The 7,500-nt window shown below is 38.8% G+C and overlaps 1 protein-coding gene and 1 long non-coding RNA gene across 5 annotated transcripts in view; one reads left to right on the top strand and one right to left on the bottom strand.

Moving 5' to 3' along the window:
- Positions 1-4,393, top strand: part of LOC128250782 (uncharacterized) — an 8,241-nt gene extending 3,848 nt beyond the window's left edge. The window contains exon 3 of the long non-coding RNA XR_008266762.1: positions 2,261-4,393. This is a non-coding gene — a long non-coding RNA (uncharacterized LOC128250782). The remainder of the gene's footprint in view (positions 1-2,260) is intronic.
- The window catches only part of LOC106867436 (AP-4 complex subunit sigma-1), a 28,682-nt gene that overhangs the window by 14,209 nt on the left and 6,973 nt on the right, over positions 1-7,500 (bottom strand). The window lies entirely within an intron of this gene.

Raw genomic sequence — 7,500 nt, 5'->3', positions numbered from 1 at the left:
AGAAACTTTACCAGAGCAGATTGGAGCTTGGTGCAGCCTTCTGGCTCGCCAGCCCTCGGTCAAACCGTCCAACCCATGCCAGCATGAAAAGCGGACGTTAAACGACAATGATGATGATGATGATTGTTTTGAATTAATCATGCATTATCTCATAGCTTAGAGATTTCAATGAAGTGATTGCATATTTTTAGAATGACATTGTAGGATAAGTGTAAGAAGCTAGATCTGGCTGGTTTGAACATAAAATGCTCATGGTTTAATATATATTTCACCTTGCATAAGAGATACAATAAATCTATGTTATAGAAAGTAGTAGTTCATGTTTTTAACATGTTGATATGAAAGGTTGCAAGTACAGATCTGAATAGGAAAGTAATGTATAACACTACTTTCATAGCCAAATGGAACAAAATCCTTAAGTATCAGGACTTGTCAGTGAACCAGTTCTACCAGCCTGTGGCATTTGAGACATTTGGAGGGGTGGGACCATTAACAGTGAAGTTCCTGTCATTATTGGCAGCTTGCTTTGCCATAGTAACAGGTGAAGCCCACGAGGGTGCTTGGCTGTACCAACACCTTAACCTCACTATATATCACTTGTAATAATGCTGTGAGTATGTTGGTTTGCTTCAGTTCCATTAAACCTTGTGGTATGCAACCAATTGAAGCACTGAGTGTTGAAGTGGTGTTTTTTCTTTCTTCTTACCTCTTTTTCCTTTTTTTTTTTCTTGTTTTTTTTTCTTTTTTCACTCATGCTTGTGTTTTCTTCAGTTTTAGATTTGTATTTTAATGTGGTCTTGTATTATATATGTATCATTTACATACATAGTGGTTAGAGTGTCAGGTTCACAACCACGAGGAGGTGAGTTCAATTCCTGGATTGGGCTGTGTGTTGCGTTCTTGAGCAAGACACTTTATTACACATTGCTTCAGTTCACTCAGCTGTAGAAATGAGTCACTGGTGCCAAGCTGTATCAGCCCTTGTCTTTCATATGGATAACATCAGTGGCGTGTAGAGAGGAGGCTAGTATGCATGGGCAGCTGCTGGTTCAGTCCCACTGCATGGCACTTTTTGGGCAAGTGTTTTCTACTATAGCCTTGATCCAACCAATGCTTTGAGAGTGGATTTGCTTGATGGAAACTCTGTGGAAGCCCATTGTGTATGGCACATAAAAAGCACCATTTGAGCATGATCGTTACCAGCGTCGCCTTACTGGCACTTGTGCCAGTGGCATGTGAACAAAACATTCAAGCAAGGTTGTTGCCAGTACCGCTGGACTGACTCCTGTGCAGGTGGCATGTAAAAACACCATTTGAGTGTGGCCATTGCCAGTACTGCCTGACTGGCCCTCGTGCCAATGGCATGTAAAAGCACCCACTACACTCTCAGAGTGGTTGGCGTTAGGAAGGGCATCCAGCTGTAGAAACTCTGCCAGATCAGATTGGAGCCTGGTGCAGCCATCTGGTTTGCCAGTCCTCAGTCAAATCATCCAACCCATGCTAGCATGGAAAGCAGACGTTAAATGATGATGATGATGATGAACCTTGCCCAGACTTGTATCTCAGAGGGGAACCTTCGAGGTGCAACCCCCTTTGGTCATACAGTGTATAACAGGTTTCAAAAATGTTAACATTGATAAGAGTTTCCTTTTAAATATGGATATGAATACATACTGGTTTTGAATGTCACCAATGATTAGGGCAGATTATTTGACTTCAGTAAATATGAGAGGAAATAAGCACACTTTTTAATGAGAATTGGCAGAAATGAGCAACTGCTTAGAGTATTCCTTCAGCTAAGTATATACTTCATATTGAAACTAGCTGAATGAAGGGTTCCGTTCAAAGAAGAGATTTTGTTAATGCAATGAAGGCTAAGAGATATTACCCTCAGCAGGATTCGAACCCAGAAAACAGAGAACCAGATTTGATCTCTCAAGGTATCTAATCTGATGTCCTAATAACTCTTCAAATTCACCTCCTTACATATGAATATATACAGCATACAAACAAATAAAATCACTGGGTACTACACACACATGCTATATAGAGTAAGCATACAGGTCATAGCACCTTACATAATACTTTGGAGCATTAAACAGAAAAGAAAATCTTCCATATTATTGACGTATACAGAGTTGTACCTGGTTGTGCAGTGAAACCATAAGTCACGCAATGAAGATAAGACTACTGTAACAACAATAATAATAATAATAATAATAATAATAATAATAATATTTTTCCTCCTTTCTCATTACAGAAACTTGTTTAGATATACTTCGACAATACAAAGTGTGTTATACATTCATTTAACAGTACAGACTTGCTGTAGGTCACATTCTTCAAATAACTACAGGTTGCTTGACTACCTAGAATCAACAATGACACTTGATTGTTTGTTTTATCAGCCACAAGGGTGACAGTTGAAGGCAACATGACAACAACAAATTACAAAAATATGTATAGAGTTATATTATAGAAGCAAGCGTGAGGAAACAGAAAGGAAGACCAATAGGGAAACAACCAACAAGGGCCAGATCAGAGAACCTACACAACCTTTACTGCCAAGAACAGGTACCTTCTCACAGTCATAGTCCACAGAAATCATCATCAACATCATCATAGTTATAATGTCCACTTTTCCATGCTTACATGGAGTGAAGGTGTACAATCGTAAGGTCATCAGTTCGATTTCTGGCAGCACATTGTGTCCTTGAGCAAGACACTTTATTTCACATTGCTCAAGTCCACTCAGCTGGCAAAAATGAGTTGTACCTGTAATTCAAAGGACTAGCCTTGTCACATTCTGTGTCAAGCTGAATCTCTCTGAGAACTAAGTTAAGAGAACATGTGTCTGTGGAGTGCTCAGCCACTTGCACATTAATTTCACAAGCAGGTTGTTCCGTGCATCAGATCAACTGGAATGGTCATCATCGTAACTAAGCCAGTTCATGGAGTGGATGAAATTCTTTTCCATGCAGATTTTCTATGTCCAGTTACTCTCCCTGTCATTAACACTCATTTACTTCCGAGTAAGATAGTCCCCTATCGTCAGATATGTTTTTGCAGAATCTTGGAAATGAATAACACTGATAGTATAACAGTGACCCTAATAAGACTTTGCTTATATGCTGATGACCTTGCTCTTATTGCAGAATCTTTAGCAGTATTGGAGAAGAAATTCCAGGTACGGAAACAAAACCTTGAATCAAAGGGCCTTAAAGTTACCCAAGCAAAGACCAAAGTTGTTAGTAAGAAAGAGGATAAAACTCTCTTTCCGTCAGGTAAATGGCCCTGTTCAATATATGAGAAAGGAGTTGGAAGAAATTCCATTCGCTGTACCCAGTGTAAACTATGGACACACAAGAGGTGCAGTGGAATCACAAGTAGATTAACAGATAAAGTTGTCTATATATGTGGCAGATGTGCTGGAATAATAAGCACTAAGAGCACATGCGACTTAGATTCTCTCAAATGTCCAGGAGCCTCTCTTGCCATTGTAGATAGTTTCCGTTACCTAGATGACCAAATTAGCAATGGTGGCAGATGCTCTGAAAGTATTGTTTCTAGAATAAGAATTGGGTGGAGGAAGTTCAGAGAGTTATTACCTCTGTTGGCAACAAAAGGACTATTTCTCAGAGTGAAAGATAGGCTGTATGATGCTTGTGTGCAAACGGCTATACTCCTTGATAGTGAGACATGGGCTAATGATTGAAACAAGTAAAAGATAAAAGATACAAATCTCCCACAACAATAAGCCTGTTCTACCCGAAAACAAAACAGGAACTCGCCACCAAAGAAAAGTGCACTCGACAGAAGGAAAAACCAGTAGCGCCAGCAGAGAGCTCCTTCAAATGCAGTCGCTGTATGCATGACTGCCACTCCCATGTGGGCCTGTGCAGCCACAACAGATGCTGCACCACCATCAGCAGCTGACACGATTTCTTTAGGGACAGATCCATGACATCTCAAGACCGATGGATACCTACTACTACTCATGAAGGGTACTTGCTTTGACTTTGCAAGCTGCAAGGTGACCTCCAATAGTGCTGGTGCAAAAAAAAAAAAAAACTCAAAACACACTGTAACTGATTAGCAATCAATTCAAACAAAAACAATGCAGGGTTTGAAGGAATTTTTTGGCTTTGCTAATGGCAAAGCAACCCCTATAGTGTCAGTGCCATGAAAAATTGCATCCAGTACACTCAGTGAAATGGTATGGTTGCTATTAGGAAGGACCATTGAAGGAAGGCCCATCAAAACCATGATGAAAATGTAAAAAAATTAGATTGAATCAAGATGTAATCCTCCAACCATTGAATCCTGTTGAACTGTCCTACCTATACCAGCATGGAGAACAGACATAAAATGATGATAAATAAACATGTTTTAAGGCTAGAAAATTGTGTTCTCTTTCTACATCATCATCATCATTGCTTAACATCCATCTTCCATGCATGCATGAGTAAGACAGTTCACAGAAGCTAACCCAGTATAAAAACTACCTTATGCTACTGTACTGTTTTGGCAGGGTTTTATGATTGGATACCCTTCCTAACACCAACCACTCTGCAGAGTGGACTCAGTGCTTTTTACATGGCACTAGCACAGGCAAGGTTAGTTTTGGCATGGTTTTTACAGCTGGAAGACAATCATAGTTTATGAAGAGGAAATGTGAGGAAGAGAAAGATGCTGTTTACAAGAGATGTAGCTCAGTTTCTTGGGGTAGGGTGTATGAAAAGTTTCTTGTTACATATGTGTGAGACACAACTCTTCTAGCACTAAGTTTCGCTGATGTGGGCGGGTCTTCTCTAGAACTTCATATTGCCAAACACCTCAGTCCATTCAACATATTTACATAAAGGTATATTTTATTTTAGTTTGCTGACTTGAGTATATGACCTTTTGTGTATATGTTTGCACTCACACATTTGTATTTGCATTATGTATGAGCATGTTTATGTGTATGGATGTGTACAAGTGTGTATATATATATATATATATATATATATACATACATATAAAAATATATACTCACACACACACATACACACTGACACAAAGATCATCAATAAGAACATTTTTTTTTCTCTCTGTATGTTTTACAACTATTTTCCCATGCCTCCACAGGTGGGACAAAGGTGTGTTTGTTAGATCAATCATCAACACACAACTGGGTAAATTTTCCCTCTAACCATTAACCACTGAACTGTGAAGGTAGGAAGTAGGTGACCTGTTTGTATTTAGATATGATGGCTAACCAGGGCAAATAAAGTTATGCATTTCTTAACTTTCTTTGAACTATGAAGATAAGTAAAAATTATTAGGGTTGTGAGTGTGTGTGTGTGTGTGTGTGTGTGTGTGTGTGTGTGTGTGTGTGTGTGTGTGTGTGTGTGTGTGTGCATGTGTGTGTGTGTGTTTGTGTGTGTGTGTGTGTGTGTGTACAACATGTTTATATGATATATATATGTCCATACATATTTATACACACGCACAAAAGGGTCGGCTGTAAAATTCATAGATACACTCGTGGAATGTGACCAAGGTTTATTTTTCAGCATCGTCCCCTTTGCAGTCCACACACTTCTTCCATTGGTGTTGCAGTATTTGGATCCCATTGGTGAGGAAGCTTTCATCCTATTGCTCAAAAAAGTCACCAATAGCAGATATGACGTCATCATCACTGCAATACAGGTTACCAACCAAGTATTTTTTTCATGTTAAAGAACAGATGATAGTCAGATGTGGTCAAATCAGGAAAAGAGAGAGGGTGATCAACCATCCCAAGCCACAGTCAAGCACAGCAGCCATTGAAACCAAGGACTTGTGTGCTGGAGCATTGTCCTGTTAAAACAAGACACCTTTCAACAGTTTTCCTGAGTGTTTGGTCTTGATAGCCTTTTGTAACTGCCTCAGCAAGTTAGCATAGTACATTCCATAGATGATGTCACCCTTTGATAGACACAAAGCTTTTTGCATCCTAAAAAACTGAAGCCATCACCTTCCCTGCAGATGAAACAACCTTGGCTTTCTTTGCAACAGGTGAGGAGGAGTGTTTCCACTGCATGGAGCATCTTTTTGTCTCTGGCTTAAAGAGATGAAGCCAACACTCATCCTGGGTTAAGAACTGTCCAAGGAAACCAGCTGGATCTGCTTCAAACAATGTCAGATATTCCCTTGATGTGATCAGCCTGGTGCACTTTTGATCAGGTGTCAGAGGACATGGCAACCACCAACCAGAAACATCATCATGCCAAGTTCATTGTGCAGAATATTCTCAACTCTCTCAAGAGATATGTTAATAGCATTGGCTATTTGATTTATAGTCATGGTCAATCAACATATTGCATGGTAAAACACAATCAATATTTTTCTTGGTGGTGACATCCAGACCTTAGGTCATCTTCAAAACTCTCCCTTTCCTCCAAAAATTCAGCTGCTCACTTGTGGACTATTGATTAAGCTGGTATTTTTGAAGTCTTCTTTGAACAGTCAGATGTCAGTTTATGTGGAAAGAAACAATGCAGTTATTAATAAAAAGAGTTGAAATTAATGCATGCAAGATTTTACAGCTCTAGCATCACATCTTCGTAGCCAGCCTTTCAACTTTTCAGCCCATCATTGTACATGACATTTCCACTTACTAAATTCCACCCACAAAGCACTGTTCCATCCAAGACTCTATGTTAGAAATCACTTGCTCACACAACCATTCCTACAAACATACTTGTCTGATACTTTATTTTATTAAAACAACAACAACAACAACCACCACCACCACCGTCCTCAGTCAAACCATCCAACCCATGCTAGCATGGAAAGCGGACGTTAAACGATGATGATGACATGGAATTGTGGAAACCTTTTTTCATGGCAAACATACTACACCTATACTAAGCCTAGTGAAACCAATCCCACCAACCAAACACACTGTACTGCACAATTCTAATGCCCTAGTCTTTTACCTGTCATCATTTATCTCTTGTTATAGTCATTAGACTGTGGTCATGCTGGAGCACCATCTTGGAGAATTTTTAGTCGAATGAATCAACTCCAGTACTTGATTTTTTTGCTAAGCCTGGTACTTATTCTGTCGGCCTCTTTTGCAGAGCTGCTAAGTTACAGGGATGTAAATGCACCAACAGCGGTTGTCAAATGGTGATGGGGGATGAACACACACACACATATATATATATAGTCAATTCAATGAACAAACAATTCAAAAATGGATAAAAAACAAAAAGAGAATAAAGTATATATGTGTGTATATATATGTATATATAAATATATATATGCAGTTATAACATGCGTTTTCTCCATTCCTTAAATTTTTAAATATACTCAAATACCCAAAATATCAAGGAGTTTCTGCCTCACCAACAGGAATTACACCACAGTTATTTTGTGATCTTTGCTACCTTGGTTTCTATTAACCCATTTATTCTATCAGAATTATTATTTATTAGAATAGAATAAATACATTTAATTATATATATATAT

The sequence above is a fragment of the Octopus bimaculoides genome, chromosome 25, assembly GCF_001194135.2.
Source record: "Octopus bimaculoides isolate UCB-OBI-ISO-001 chromosome 25, ASM119413v2, whole genome shotgun sequence".
Classification (NCBI taxonomy): Eukaryota; Metazoa; Mollusca; class Cephalopoda; order Octopoda; family Octopodidae; genus Octopus; species Octopus bimaculoides.
Note: the sequence above shows the minus strand (reverse complement) of the source record. Positions and strands in the feature narration are given on the sequence as shown.